General features: G+C 36.7%; 1 long non-coding RNA gene across 2 annotated transcripts in view; it reads right to left on the minus strand.

Annotated features, from left to right (window-relative positions):
* Positions 1-15,770, minus strand: part of LOC308177426 — a 55,038-nt gene that overhangs the window by 18,280 nt on the left and 20,988 nt on the right. For both annotated transcript variants that reach the window (XR_013939103.1, XR_013939104.1), the window contains exon 2: positions 11,257-11,306. This is a non-coding gene — a long non-coding RNA (uncharacterized lncRNA). The remainder of the gene's footprint in view (positions 1-11,256; positions 11,307-15,770) is intronic.

Genomic DNA, 15,770 nt, shown 5'->3' on the forward strand with positions numbered 1-15,770 from the left:
CGATCCAAGATGTGTCTGTGCACAAAATCCTAGTTAATAAACACACCGAATCACACACTACAGTGAAGCCAGGTACAGGAAAACTATTTTGTTCATAATCAGAAATGAAATTCCCCATAATAAAAAAGAAACAGATGAAAAAGGAAAAAAGCCTTAGGAAAAAAGCCTTAGTTATATCAAATATACTTTGGCCCATCTTTAACACTCCATATTAGATAGTTTGGTTTCATATTTCAAGGTATGTTTTCTTGGTTATGTTGTTTTTTCTGACCACGAGAAGCAGGCTCAAATTAGAAATTCAGGAAGCTTTAGCTCTAGCTCTGGAGAATTGATTTTTTCCCCCCTCTCTCCTCATGAAACCATGCTTGTACCCTGGTGGGCCACTGCTGAGCTACCACATATTTGACCACCACAGCTCAGAAAGTTTCTATCCTAATGAGCATGCATATCTCATCTGCAGCACAGATCTTAGGCCACAGGCACTTTATGGAGGCAGATCCAAACTCCATACACTTTTAAATGCTACTTTCACAACATGGATTTTAGACCAGTCAAAGTCAAACTGGACTCAAATAGGTATCAGTTTGTGGTGGACACGTTACCATCTGATACAAACCTCCCATACATCCCCCCCTCCCAAAATGGGAACAACAATTGTACTGATAGGATTTTTCATATTGTGGTATTGCAACTAGGAGTCCATAAATCACATGATTGCAAACATGCGCCACTATATCTATCTTTCAATAATACATAGTGCCTTTAAACAACTGAATATAAATCTGCATTAGTAAATATCTAAAGTTACCAATTCTTAAAAAGCTAGGTGTTTTCAGTCTTACAAGAGTGCCCACTTATAATTTAAAAGCTTGCTGTGCACACTAAATTAGATTCAAATGATCATATCTCAAGGCTGCAATTTAATATTTATTTTCTTTCAAAGAAGCTGCAACATAGTATAGTCATATGAACATTAACAGTACTGTCTTCTGGGCCTTATTAGAAATGCTGGCTCTGTATTCCTGGGAGAGTGCCTAGCACTCTTGTAATTTCAGATCTCTAGCTGAGCAGTTTTGGCACTCCAGAGACCAGCTGTTTTCCATTTTCTGTAATAATGACAGCAAGAAGCTATAGAGTTAAGTTCGTATACCATAAGGAGCATATTGTATATACATCCAGGTTGGATGAGGCCCTTCTAGGTTGGATGAAGCCCTGTGCAACCTGACCTAGTGGGTGGCATCCCTGCCCATGGCAGGGGGGTTGGAATTGGATGGGCTTTAAGGTCCCTTCCAGCCTGGGCTATTCTATGACCACTCTGATTAGCAGTAGTGACACAAATAGCATTTAACTAGCACAGAAGTCTATATTCACCTCACCTTCCTTGACATTGACATAGTACTGCCTTTACTATCTGGGCTTATGTTGAGCAAAGATGACACTGCTCCCAGCTCACCATCTGTAAATTCAAACACTTTGCTTGATATTTGCATCAGACTGTAAGCAGTTTCAGAACATTTCTCCAAAGTAGCTTTCATCTTGTTTGCAAACTACCTGCTTCGAATGTTGTCACATGAATGAAGGATATAGAAGTAACACAGGAATTTACAATGCCACCAGCATTGTTGCAGGTGTATAAGACAAGCATTATTCTAAATGAATATTCTATACACTTTGGCAAAAAATATTACTAAAAATTAACAAAATTAAAAATGACTGCAATATATGAAGCTGTGTCTGGTATTCCTCTTACCTATCGTGTCTCACAGTTTCTCTGGCCCACCACAAGCTCAGCAGCAATATATCACCTGTTTCAATCACAAACGACCTCTTTACTACATGCTATAGAAACAGCATCTAGCCACGGCTTAAAAAGCTGGGTTCCCCTGTGGGATAGCAAGCATGCACACAGGAATCCCCCTAAAGCGAACACAACTCGATTGATTTCGAGACGTGGTCCTTCACATACACGCCACTAGATGGCAAGTTATGATTACATTAGGCATCTCATACTCAACTGTAGCAAGGCAGTCGATAGGAACAGTCAAATTAAAAGCACTGGGATGGGGAAGGTGAACATACCAGAACCATTTATGTGGGTCCAGTGCTTCTTTCTCAAGACTGAAAATAGTTTTAAAACTATTTTGTTTGTCGTTAAGCTTTTTAGGATTCTCTGTTTTAAGGAGCAAAATAAGCAAAATTGAGTGATTTTTTCCCCCATTTATTAAAGATATTCCAAGTAATTTAGAAAAAAAAATAGAAATTAACATGCATTGCTTTCTTTCTGTGAAAGGAGCCATGAGTCAGAAGCTAGAGACTAACAACTGCATTCAAGAGTCGGAACACAAGAATAAGCCTGCCTCTCCATCGCCGCTCCTCGTCTGGCACGAGACTGGTTTTGATAGTTTTGGCCAGTGCTGACACAATGATCCACCAGGTAGAATGCTTTAGAATTTAAGAGAAATGCACTATAAAACTACAAGGTAATATAATTACTGATTTGTTTTTTAATCCTGTAGAACTAACATTTCAACAGGAAACGGGCTAGATTCTCTACGCTGCGTTAAGACAAGGATCAACTGACACAGTTAAAAGTCAGCTTCACAGGCAATGTAAACATTAAGCCAAAATTGCTTTGTACGGAAGAAATATATATAGAAAACAAAAATAAAAGGTGAATTTTAGGAATTCCTATAGAAAGGTTTTTCTTCAACAACTGGCCTTTGAGACAGTTCTTAGCTTGCACCCAGTCAGCAAATGCAGTCCTGGGTTTCTGAAACTCTCTTCTCAGCCACGGTCCACAAGAGATATCATGGGAAATGCTAAGTGTTGCATGCTTTTTTTTTTCCCCCTCAGAAAAAGGTTTATATAGTATAGGCATAATATTTCAAAAATTCTGGTGCTGAATTCCTTTGTTTAAAAAAAGTTAGAGGAAGGAATCCTTTCAACAGAGTCTGAGAAAGCAAATGGTATTCTTTCAATCTAAAGATAACCTTTAAATGCATAAACTGTAAGGAAAACAAAATCCTTTTAGGAAGATGGAGCCTTTCTACCATTCTGACTGTCAGCAAAAAGGTAATGATTTTCATTTCTTCTAAAACGTTATTTGCCTCTATGAGAATGTTAAAAAAAGAAAGTACTGAAGGGTAACGGGGAAGATGGATGGCGAGAGGTGGCAATAAATCAACCATTAGGTTTTCCAGCATGAAATAAATCCACATTAAGTGCCTTGGTATTACCTGCATGTTAAAATATCTGTTTTACTGAATTACACGTAGCCACACTTACCCGTACAAAGTAGCAATGCTAGCGAATCATAATTATCTAATCATAATCATTTGATATCTACAGTGAGGCAATAGTCAGATTCAGAACACGTGACTTGTACAGGCAGCTCACTTATTTTCTTCATTACAAAAATCCTACCTGTAAGATGATGCAATATTTTAAGCCATTGCTAGTGGTTTCTGACAGCAGTCAACGCAATTCCCGACAAGAGCATGAGGCAGAAGTCACCTCCATACATTTCTCATTTAAGTCTGTAGGCAGTGAGGTTTCTGTTGTACGGGCATGATGAAGGCAAGTACATTAAATAAAGCCATTGCTCTTCTTCCCTTTACCTGCGAATTCAGAACAGTTCAGATAGTCTGACCTCTTCAGTGATCCCAGAGGTTAGCATAATACCATCCATGTTGTCGATCTCTTTCAGAGGTTACATATATTTTTTTTTTTCTGTGATGTTTCTGAAAACTCTAGAAAAATACTTTTTTGGCCACTTTACACACTAACTTCAACAGCTTGACTGTCTACTTGTCACAAGGATTAAGTCTGGCCAAGCTGAGTACACAAACCCATCTTTCTGTCTGTTTAGACATTACATAGCCTCTGAAAATTTCACTGAACTCGCAGAAATATATTTAGACACTGTTCAATGCATAGGGATGCGCAGGAGATGCTCTGCTTTGCAGAAATTATATACATGTCTGAGAATCATCCCCGAAAGCTACATGCCATAGAGCATAGACCACATTTCTCTATAACATGAAAAGTAGCTGTGCATGTCAAAAAGGCACATATGTGTGAGGTATATATTCATTAAATGAATAATATTCAGCCATGAAACCAATCCACAAAAAGCACAATTACAAATGAAACAGAACAAAGCCATATTCTATAAAAACATAACAGTGAAGTCAGCAAAGTTAAGACAAGACGTCTGTGAAGGAATTTAAGGATGAAGTGAAGAAAATTTCATGATTAAGGGCACTTGAATGGATGAAGGCTGTGAAGGAGAGGAGTTCCTCATTGAAGCACTCACACCACTATGGCAAATAGTCCTTATTGAAAAAAAAAAAAAAAGAAATGAAGCATGCTTACATACATCATTTCCTAGGCAACTTTAGAGAAAGTAATAAAAGGAAACATCACTTTTGTTTACTACAATGGCTGTTAGTGACACCTGAGTGAAGTACCAAACTCCACAAAGAAGTCCTAAAAAGCTACCTTATATAATAACTGATGGCAAAAAAAGATACTCAAATATATTTTAGCTGGAGGAGTTTGACTTCTCTCCAAGATTCAGGCAGTTCACCATAACTATAATGTTTCTAACAAATTTGTCAGTCTGAAAGCTCATTTCAGTTTCTAATCATTCAAGAGCTTATTAAAAATAACATCATAAATTCCTACAAAAGAATCTTAATTTCACATTCAGTTTTCAGATAATACAGGGCCAAATTACTCTCAAAAAACAAAATAGGGATGCTGGCAGCAAAGTAGAGGAAGAAGGGGGCAGTCCAGTCATGAAGACATTAACTAATATCTGTGAAATGCATTCAGGACTTTGTTCTGAGACTTTCACAGGCTGTTTCTACACCTCTTGTGACCAAGTCCTTCAACCATGGCATGGAAGCAGCCGTATTGCTCTACCTCAATGACGCTCAAATAGCACTGTTGAAAAGAAAGGCAGGGAAGAAGAGAGGACATAAAATTTGGAGGAAGCAAGTGTCATGAGTAAGAATCCAGAGTGAAATCCAGTTTCATTAAAGCTTAAGGGAATTCTGCCATCAGCTCCAAGGCTTTCAAGATTTCTTTTGCCCATAGTGTAAACAACCCCTGTCAAGGCTTACCCCTGCCTGTGTCTGCTGCTTCTTCCTCAGGTAACGTCTTTGCCATGTATCATGTCTGTTAGGATGCATTAGCACTTAATACTGAGAAAGCCTCTCAAACTGCTCAAACAATGCTCCTCTAGCAAGGAATAACATTTTCTGCACCTGGTGAATTTGAGTGACAGACAGTATCATGGTACAATGCATCTGTTCAGGAACATTTACGCTGCTTGCCTCCAACCTTCCTTCTTCCAGCAACAGTTAACTGACTCAGTGACAAAGCAGCAATATGTGACCCCTGCGAGGGAGACGAGTGGTGATAACCAGCCTGCTGAGAGCCCTTGCTGCAGGCACTTGTGTGCTGGTTTAAAGAACATCATGAATAATACACCTTCAATACGACTCCATTGCTGCCAGCTTATCCGGGATGAACCTTCAAGGCCAAATAGAAGCAAGTCAGAGCCATGCAGGAATGTAGCCCCGGTTTTGGAAAAGCGGTGGCATTTTTCTGCCTTCACTCAAGTCCTTTATAACTGTCAATTCAATTTCAACAGAACCAAGATTTTGCTAAGTGCTTCACTTCAACTGCCTTGAAACATTACCTGCTCACAGGAAGCTGAGTTGTCACTGGTCTGTTTAGCTTACGATGGAGACACAGGACTGCTAAATCAGGAGAGCATGTGCTCTAAATTGCTGAAGATAAATTAACTTATTCATGCTTTGCCAACTCCTTGCTTCCTCGAATTTTGGGTTTTACCTAGAGCATGAAGTGCTGCATTTTTATGTGTGTATGAATTTATAATACTCCTTCACAGGAATTACCATAGGCAAACCTTTTTTTCTCCAACGAGATCTGAATAAGATGCAGTTAGGTTTGGTTAGCCACTTCTCTCTGCTCAAACACTATGTTCTAATGCACACAAAAAAAACAACCCTGATCCTGACAATGGCCAGGACAGCAGGGCAAACCTGGTCCCAAAGGGGAGTAAAGCTACCTGTGCTGTGCTATTCCAACACCAAAATTTACCAAGGGCATTCTTCCCTCAAATAAACAGTGTATATTTGAAAACCTGACAGTGGCTGCACTGCTGTGAGAAATTCATGCTGTCAGAAATTCAACGCCTGTAAGTACAGTCTTGACTCAGGTCCTTGCTGCTTTTACTGTTGTCAGCATTAAGGATAAACCCCATCCAAATAAGTTGTCCCGTATCCCACCGGACTTGTACCATGTTCAAGTTAGTGTAGGACTCGAGTTGACTAAGACTTCTACATATTTTATGGATGTATCTATTACATTTCTCTTTTAAGATGTGACATTGATTCAGTAATTTATACAGCAAAAATATGATAATTTTCAACACTGATCTATTTTGTTTAGATCACTTGAATCAAATATGCAGTTCAAGCCCCAATTGCCTGTGCTTGCTTTAAAACAATCCATTAAAATCATATGAAACCATCAATAGCCAATATCTGAATCAGTAATAGCAAAATAAAAAAATATCTGGAGAACAGCTATCTTGAACAATAAAGGGGTTTCTCACAAGAACGGAATTATTTATCAATAAAATGAAATGCAAACTACAATGAAGACTAGGACTCTACAAATGTCCAGTTTTGTAGGATTCACAGTGACCAGTTAGTTCAACTAATAGGTAAGAATGAGATTTTTTTGCTTTAGACAACTGTGTTATTCTTTTTCATGCAAAATTAATGGACATTTATTCTGGTCTGATTTCTTAGCAAATACCATTGTACAGGAGAACTCAATTCTTTATCATTACAAAACAAAAATATACTGGAAATGTAAATATAAACAATTCTGTGGTAAGAATAGGAATCAAAAATAAACCTGGAGTTTACATATGTATATTGAAAAGTTATGAATATCACGACAGAATATTATATAAAGAATATTACTCCCACACCCTCCTCAGTGTTAGAGTGAAAACTGCAAAACATGTCTTAAAAATTATTGCCATACACACATTTTTACATTAAGATACTCTGTACTGTTCTAATTTCTGAATTATTCATTAGCTCTGTTTAGCTATAAGAAACAAATATTTAAGTTTTATGTACAAGTAACAGTACATAAAATGTGCAGTTACATTTTAGCATCTTTCAATTAAAGACAATTAATCCTAAATGCTAAGATTGATTCCCTCAAGACTGCTAACTTTAAAATTTGCTTACAACTGTTGAATAGAATTTGAAGACACTAAACTTTCAGCCCTGAAAAACACCACTTTTTATTTAAATTAAACTTTCATGGATTTAAAATCCAATTTAAATATTCATGACAAATACACTTCTTATTTAGAGAGAAATGCATGCATTAGAAAGCATACTGATTAAATTCAATGCAGTTTTAATGGAAACAGGTAAACACTTGATTAGTGGGCAGCAAGAATCTGTTTTAATTTACATTAAAACCACCTCTTCTCTTTGAACTCAAGGTCTAGCTTGCTTAATTTTGTGTTGCTTGACATAAAGAATTTTAGCATTGTTATGTTATTAGTAATGACATTCAGAATCTTATCACATACCCCCACACAGGGTTTATAACTTTAACGTTAAAAAGTTAAAGGCAAGACAGCAAAGAAAAGGAGGTTTTTGCTACATAATTCATTTTAAAGTCATTCACCTTAAACTATCAGTGACTGTTTACTTGGAGCACTTGGTTCAGAAATACCTTGATTTTGTGGAAAGCCTGGTTTAACACATGAAATTTTGCAGTGATTTTGTGTTAATTTAGGAACAATGAATTTATGAACATGTTGCTTTTGGGTCCCAAATATGCAGTATGTGAACCACAATCAGGAATCTACCTGAGGATCTTAAAGATAAGGAGGAGGATGCCAAATTTACATGTTGGGAATGGACTGGAAAGGAGTCCTCAGCATTTTGAAGATATTCCTGAGATGGTTTTAACAGATTAATGCTAAAAAGTCCTCAAAACACATAGCACCAGCCAGTGTTAGTCACAGCTGTCATTAATTTATTGCACATCAGAAATAATCTGACAGCCTAAGAAAAGGACTTGACAAAAAGGAAATTCAAGGCACGAAACAAACATTTCAGTCATCACCCAGCTACAAGAAGATGCTTCATCTTCTAAGCACTAATTTCTGTAAGGATTTTTGTCTCTACATATCTATAAACTGAAATCTTCATAAAAGGTAATCTTAGTACCTGTTACTCAGATCTGTTTTTCCCCTAAGGGAAGAAATCATGACTAGTCAACCATTCAAGCTATTCACATCTTAGCATTTCAGGCTTCGAAGTGATTGGTATACACATTTTCTTTCCAGAACTTCTTTCTAGAAGTTGAAAAAGACTTCATTAAAAATAGCTCTACTTAGAAACAGAGCTAGTTCTATCCATCTATAATAGCTCAGATATTTTTGTGATAATGGAAATATAATAAACCCAATTAACAGTCATCTAATGATAGTTTCTAAATGGTGTCAGTCAAGTACAAAAGGATATCGAGCTGGCTATCCCTTTTAGGAACATATAATGTAACCATCACAATCATGTCCACGTGCATAATTTACATGTCATTTCACAAAGACTAAAGCTGCAGGAGGAGAATTATGTTCGGGGAATTTGGTGGTTGTTACAGTGCACTCCCCCAGCTCGATGACGCAGGTGCCTGGGATAGCACTTCGGAGTCAGAAGTGATAACATTCATGCATAGGTATACAGAGCTTCCAGGAGAAAATGAAATCGAGACCCTGTAATATCCAACTAATGGTTTATTAATGCTTGGCAGCACATTTTCTTAAAGTTTAAATTGAACTTTTATTGTCTTTCCTAACTCTCGGGACTTACTTCATTTAAAAATACTCGCACCACGCTGTAAAAGCAAGTCATCCAGTAACGTGCCGAAGACCAGAAATCCACCAGGCAGTTAGCTAATGTGATTGCTACTTTAGCTCTTAAGGGGTGGAGTTAAAATAGAAGATCAAGAGGTTAAAAATAGTTGAGTAACCCTTGAAGAAAGCCTTTTTTAATGCAAACCTCATACGATTTTTCATACCTATTATATTGTTCAGTGCTGAAATGTATTTTCAGTTCCATCTAGAAATTTCTTATACAATACATAAGGGCTCCTTTGCTAGTCTTTTTCCATTTTGGGAATTAAGGCCTTTGTCAGAGGTCTACTGAAGAAAACCAAGCCAAAAAACAAAGCTCTGCCTTTTCAAACAAATCAGGCAGCAGTGTGTGCCCAATGCCTGAAAAATATGTGAGAGATGATACATATGACATGTAGCTTACTTCCACATTGATGCAAGTCTTCAGTGCAGTGCCATGGGAACAGATACAGTTTATTATGATGACGGTGCTTGAAACATCCAGTGAGAAAGGATCAGGCATTAGATGTCAGTCCAGGGAACTTGCCTCTTAGATGAGCACACCCCTGCATGGCACAACGCATGCAGCGCTGCCGCACTTTACTGGGACCTCCCTACGTTGAGAACAGGCTGTTCCCACAGCAAACTCACAACACTGACGTATGGCAGGCTGATGCTGCAGCAAGGAAAACTAGGTAGGGAGAAATGAGGTGGGTAATGAGCTGGTACTTCAGTTCAAAACATGATGTACGTTGAATCTGGTCTGTTCTCCTTTTGATTTTTTTTCACATTTTGGGTCAAAGAAAACATCACAAAAGTATTACCACCTCATATGGACAGATAGGGAGGCCTCCTTTATGTTTCCAGGCTAAGAAACTGCATCAGAAATGATCACTGATTTGCTCGCAATTTTAAAAAAAGGCTTAAGTTTCTCTTAAAAAATAAAATACTGAGATTACTCATTTTTAATGGCCACAGCCTACATGCAGTACACATCACTGAGCGATGTGTTACTTGCATGCCTTGCCATTCACATCAAGCACTTTCTAAGGCCCTGGGGAAGATTTCTTAGGAGTGGCTTCCATTAGACTGATACACAGAGAGGCAGTATAGGGAAGATTAACTAGATCTTTCCTAATTTTAGTTGTTCACCTCAAACTTTTGCTTCACATACCTTGTTAATCACATACAAAGAATAGATCCCCTAAAAGCAGAGACAACCACAGCCTATAGCTAGAAGGGAGAAAGATGAGCAGTGCATTGTGACAAATATTTGAATACGCAAATAGTCCTGTTTTATTTGGATAGCAATTTGTGTAAATAAACTTCCTGGAAAAATATTCAGCTTAACAGCTACTAACAGATTTAATAGACTAAGGGAAAAAAAACCAAGAAACTACAATTTCATTATTAAAACAACAAATTTCCTCCCCCCCCTTCAAACTGTAAATTCAAATTAAACACTGAAAGTATCTTTGCCTTTACACATTTCAATTTCTATTTATATCAGAATTTACTTTCAATAAAATTCCTCCAACACGCTTATCTTGCCAGTCTGAAAACAGAGATGATACCATAATTTGATTTTGCAGAAGAAAGGCCTGATGAATGTTTTTAGTAGTGCAGTTTTACACATTTTTCAGCAAGCGAAAAGAAACAAAACTGTATACACGAATCACTTTGTCCCACTCACATACAATGAAAATTACTTAAAAAAATCAACAGTTCCTGTTTTGTTTTACATATGTTAAGAAAGCAAAGAAAATGCTAGCATCCCACTTGCTGTGTGTTAGGACCAAAATGAAGCACCACTTTTTAATAGTGTACTAATACTAAATGATAAGAGGGCATTCAAAGTGAAGTAGTGGGGCTGGATTTCATTCATATATTAGGTTTTGTTTTCAAAGGCACTATGTCAAGTAAAACTCAAAAAGGCTGAACTGGACTCGATGGCAGAGCCACCCAAACTCATGATGCATTTTATTATGTGTAGAAATAGTAATGGATCCCTGCAGAGTGCAGGGACAATGAAATAGGAGATATTTGTATCCAGCTGGGACTACTGGAGAGTAGACAAACCTACATAAAACGTGTGAAGCTTTATCTTGTAGTTTTGATGGAACCCTTATGAAATATTTTGATAGATGAATTGCGTTCCCTGGTAAACTCACTACTGCAGGTCAAGCACAGTTTTCCCTTCTGTGTATGCAGAAAAATATGAATAGCAAACTATTTTCAGGCACTTGTCACGTCTTCATGTTTTGAGAAGGTGATTGAACATATGTACATACCTGTATTTCAAATTACGGTCCATCCTTTGGTCAATGGTGATCCTCGCTCTCTGCACAGAACGAGAGACAGTGATAAAAAGGTTAGACGTTCAATTTCACTATTGTTTTAAACTATAACTCTGTTCCAGTTTTGCAAATAGTTAACTAACAATCCTGTAACAGCCACAGCAATTGCTGACACTGAAGAAAAACATCTGATGTATTTCTAGATTATCTGAAAGCTAGAAAAACTAAGAGCTAGCATCCAAAAATGAATGGATTCTCCACAATCAGCAGCAAGACTTCTTTGGGACCACTAACTATACCTCATTATTTAAACCACAGAATTATTCAGTGATATTGAAGAATATTTTCATCATAAAAGTAATAAAAACATTAATCTCATTAGCTTTATTGCAATAAATATCTGAAACAGAACTTGTACCAGAGTTGAACATAAGGAACGTTGACAATATGAGTTTGACTCAAGCTTCTTTACCTAAGCTGAATACACGAACATTTATGTAATATTGGAATTCCTTCAAATTCCTTCAGGAATTCAGCACATTTAAGTTAAAATTGCATTAATGCCTGTCTGCAGCAAGCTAGGCTGACTTTTCAGTAGCCCGCCATGAATTTTTTACTCACAAGATATCGGTGTCTCTGGTCTAAGATACACTGTTCCAAGTATTATATTATAAACAGGAATTAAGATACATACAGCGTTTTTAGAATGAACGTGGTCGACGTACATCTTCTCATTGACTTCAGTGAGTACTAGGTCAGACCTGACAGCATCTGATCACATTTGTAACAGAACACAAACAGCACATATCAACTAAGCCACAAAACCCCACAGTTAAACTCAGGGATGACAGGGAAAACAGCACCAATAACCAGAAAGATACACAGTCGAGCATAAAGAAAGAACACATGAAGCTTGTGCACAGGATATGGAATTTGTAAAATAATATTACATGCAACATGATACTGATGTTAACAAAATATTTGCCAGGTGGGCAAATGTGGTCATAAGCTAGTAATACAAGATTAAAATAGTCTAGGAGCAGAATTCCGTGTCACTTATGGAAACTGTAAAAGAGTGTCAGGGTTATGGAGGGCAATGAGAAAACAGTTGCAGTAATTAATCCTAGAAAGTAACTGTGTAATCGTGCCTGAAGGATTTGCAAATTACTTGTCTTCTAACATGAAATCAGATCTTGTGCCTAGGTCAGACTCAATTAAAAAAAAATGAAACCCGAAAAAACATTACATGTTCTCTGAAGAATTTTAGTGGACTTAAAAAGCAGTGATGTGTAATTATGATGTTTTGACAGTGTCTCAATAACCAGACCATAAAAGATTGTATAAATATACATTTAAAAATTTTTCACAGTTAAAGCAGCCAGAGAATCTTAGGTGAAGTCAAAGAAATATTAAAGTAGGCAGGATTTGGTTAAGCATTTGAATGACCACCTCCAGGAAAAGCCAAGGTCATCTTTGTACTTGCTCTTGCACAATCTCAGTTGACCTAGGAAGTTTTAGCCTTTGGAGACAAAGATCCAAATATTCTCACAAATCAAAGAATAGGTTTAATCCATGAAACAGGTAGTTTTAGATTTCATTCCATTCTCTCTTTCTACTGGTGATTTATTTGTTTTTAATATATATTTAAAAAATATTTTTAATGTGTATTTGTTCAGTGGAACATTTCAGTTTGGGATTCTGGATACCTCTGCAATACAAACAATAGGGTTTAGCAACTGCTATCAAGTCTTCTTATTTAAAGTGTAAGAGTCAAAATTCAGCAATGAGACAAGTCCTCCATTTTGTCAGAAATCAATATCTTTAATCAATACCTATTTCCTTTAGCAGTACTTCACAAGCAGAATTCATTGGAGTTAACACTATAGTGGATATCTTTGCTAGCTAATTCATGGCTTGCAACTCAAAAATGTACTTTAGGGAGATGTTCTGCAATAGAAAATATTACACAAGTTTGTTTTAAGGAAAAGCGTTGGGTGTTCATAGCAGAAATTTCTTTTCTTTAGCAGCTCTTATCTCTGAAGAATCAACTTGTCTGTGCATTAATTACACTGGTGATTTTGCAACTGGACGTAGATCTCAAGTGCTTTGGGGCAGGGAATACATACATGGTTCCATGTCCCAATATTTGGGTCAGTTACATGTGAGATAGGAAATTGAGATCTAGTACATGTTTCTGACCACAGGAAGCGGCACACTCCCAGTAGGAGAGAATGCGCACAAAACTTTCATAATTCCTGAAGTCCAAAATAACTCAGTCTGAGAACTACACTGGAGCAAAGAGAGAGTTTTTCAATTCCTTAAGGAATTAAAATTGAAGTTGGATTGCTCTCATTTGGTACAGAAGCTGTAAGGCTAGAATTGTTGTAGAAGTGGAAATACTAACTTCATTCCTATGAATAAAATCCTTTATTCTTTGCCTTTAAGAAAAAAAAAAAAAGGAAACAAAAACATGAAAAAATTACAAGTGCCTGAAAATAAAATGCTACATTTGAGGTCAAATGGACTGTTTTGCATTTGAGTGAGATGAAATTTCATCTTGCTTGTTTGAAAATAGTTTTGGATAGCGTACAATTTTGCAGGAAGCATAAATGTCTTTTCCAAGAAGAATCTCACAAATATAGAAAAAAACCACAATCTAGGTGCTATAATATCAGTGAGTGACTTAAATGCAAGTGTAGAGAACAGACAGTTCTTATCTAAATGATTTAAAAATGCAAATTCCAGAGCTTGGCAAAGTTCTGAATTGGGATTAGGACAATTTTAAATTTAGCAAAAAAAACTTAAACTGTAAAAGCTAAATGTCAAAATTGTTTCTATTCCTAGTAAATATATCAAAGCAAAATAATTTAAAATAGCAACAAACTGCCATAGCAAAAATGTTGAGACAAAAATATTGCAACAGCCAAAGCTCCTCCCCACACCATTTTTCAAAGCTCCCAGAGGAAATCCCTCTAGAAGATTTGGATTCCTTTGCTTGATGCAAGATGCTGTAGGCTATTCAGTCTCAAAACACTCAAAGTGGCTTTTTACTGCCCTCAGAAGGAACATCAGATTGACTGCATAGCTGAGCAAGCTGAGATGCTCTGTGCTAATTTAAGCCAGTTTATATTTGAGCTCTGTTACCCTGGGACCGGTGTGATAGTTTATTTCAGTTCTGATGATATTTCAATTGTTTGTTTCATTAAAGTTTGAAATTAAGATGTATGACATAGCAACCCAATGAGCATTTCGAAGATCTAATAATTCATTATGACTTTTTAATGCATCCTTACACCATATAAAGACATTTAACCACAAAAAGTCTATCGTTATCTTCCAAATGAATTACGAATTTCTTAGTAAATTTTAGTTTTTACCTATCATTAGGTATTTCTAAAGTAAACCCCCAATGATGCAGTCTCTTAAATCTTGACTCTCCAGTTTAACCTTATTAATATCCAGAGGAGAACTTAGATTTTCTGGTTTTGGTGCTTAGGTACATTTTCTCTTGATATAAAATCATAACCAGTACCAACCACAAGATGACACTTTAGGACTACTGGAAAGAGATTATCTCAGCAAAATAAAATCATTTTGACAATGGAATGAACTGAACCTATTATTAAGTACACAGCAAGTTGGAAATCAGTCTGTCTTTTCTTAAGGGAATTGATTGCTTGGCTGCTAAGAGGCAGGCAGCCAAGTGGTGTATTGACCCATAGAGGAGGAAAGGAACTCAGCAAAATTTTATTGAGGGGTCTAGCTTCCTGTTATCAAAGCCATAAAGCAAATTTATTTACAGAGATAAAAACAAATAAAAACAGTGTGCGTAACTTGATAGGCTTGCACAAGCAGACCACCTCCAAACTAGGGGCTTAGAAGTGGCAATATGAAATAAATTTGTGTGTAGCTGTAAATTAACCATACTTCCAACACGTCTATAGGACACTGACACCTGTTTCAGTAACTGTTCTCTAATAAGGTGTTTCAAGTGAAAAACTAGGAGGGAGGACACCTTTTTACAGAGTGCTTACTGATCAGCGTACAACCAATATTGGGTTTTAACAGCAGAATTTGACATTATAAAATTCTTAGATACTCATCAGTCTTTCTAGAAAGCCATCACATCTTAAGTAAATCTTTGATATCATAATTTAAATAAAACCCAACCTTTCTATAACAGAAACACTGCTATAAATATTCAGTATAAAAATAAAAATAATAATAAAAAACAAACATCTGAGGACACTCCTATGACTTCTTTTCATGTCTCTTCCAGACCTTTGAATCCTTTCCCAAAATTATCTTCCCCAAGGATGCCAACAATTTACACCCTTGAAATAGTAAGATGCTATGCTCATTACCTTTGAAACAGGTGCACTAGGCTCCCCAGGCTGGCATAGGAAGCCATGCAAATTGAACTAGCATTCTCCTAGCTCTGCCACTCATCTGAGAAGTGATCCTGGAGCACAGTAGTTGTTTGCTTTATTTGAAAAAGTCAGATACTG

This window comes from Anser brachyrhynchus (genome assembly GCF_964034855.1).
Source record: "Anser brachyrhynchus genome assembly, chromosome: 13".
NCBI lineage: Eukaryota > Metazoa > Chordata > Aves > Anseriformes > Anatidae > Anser > Anser brachyrhynchus.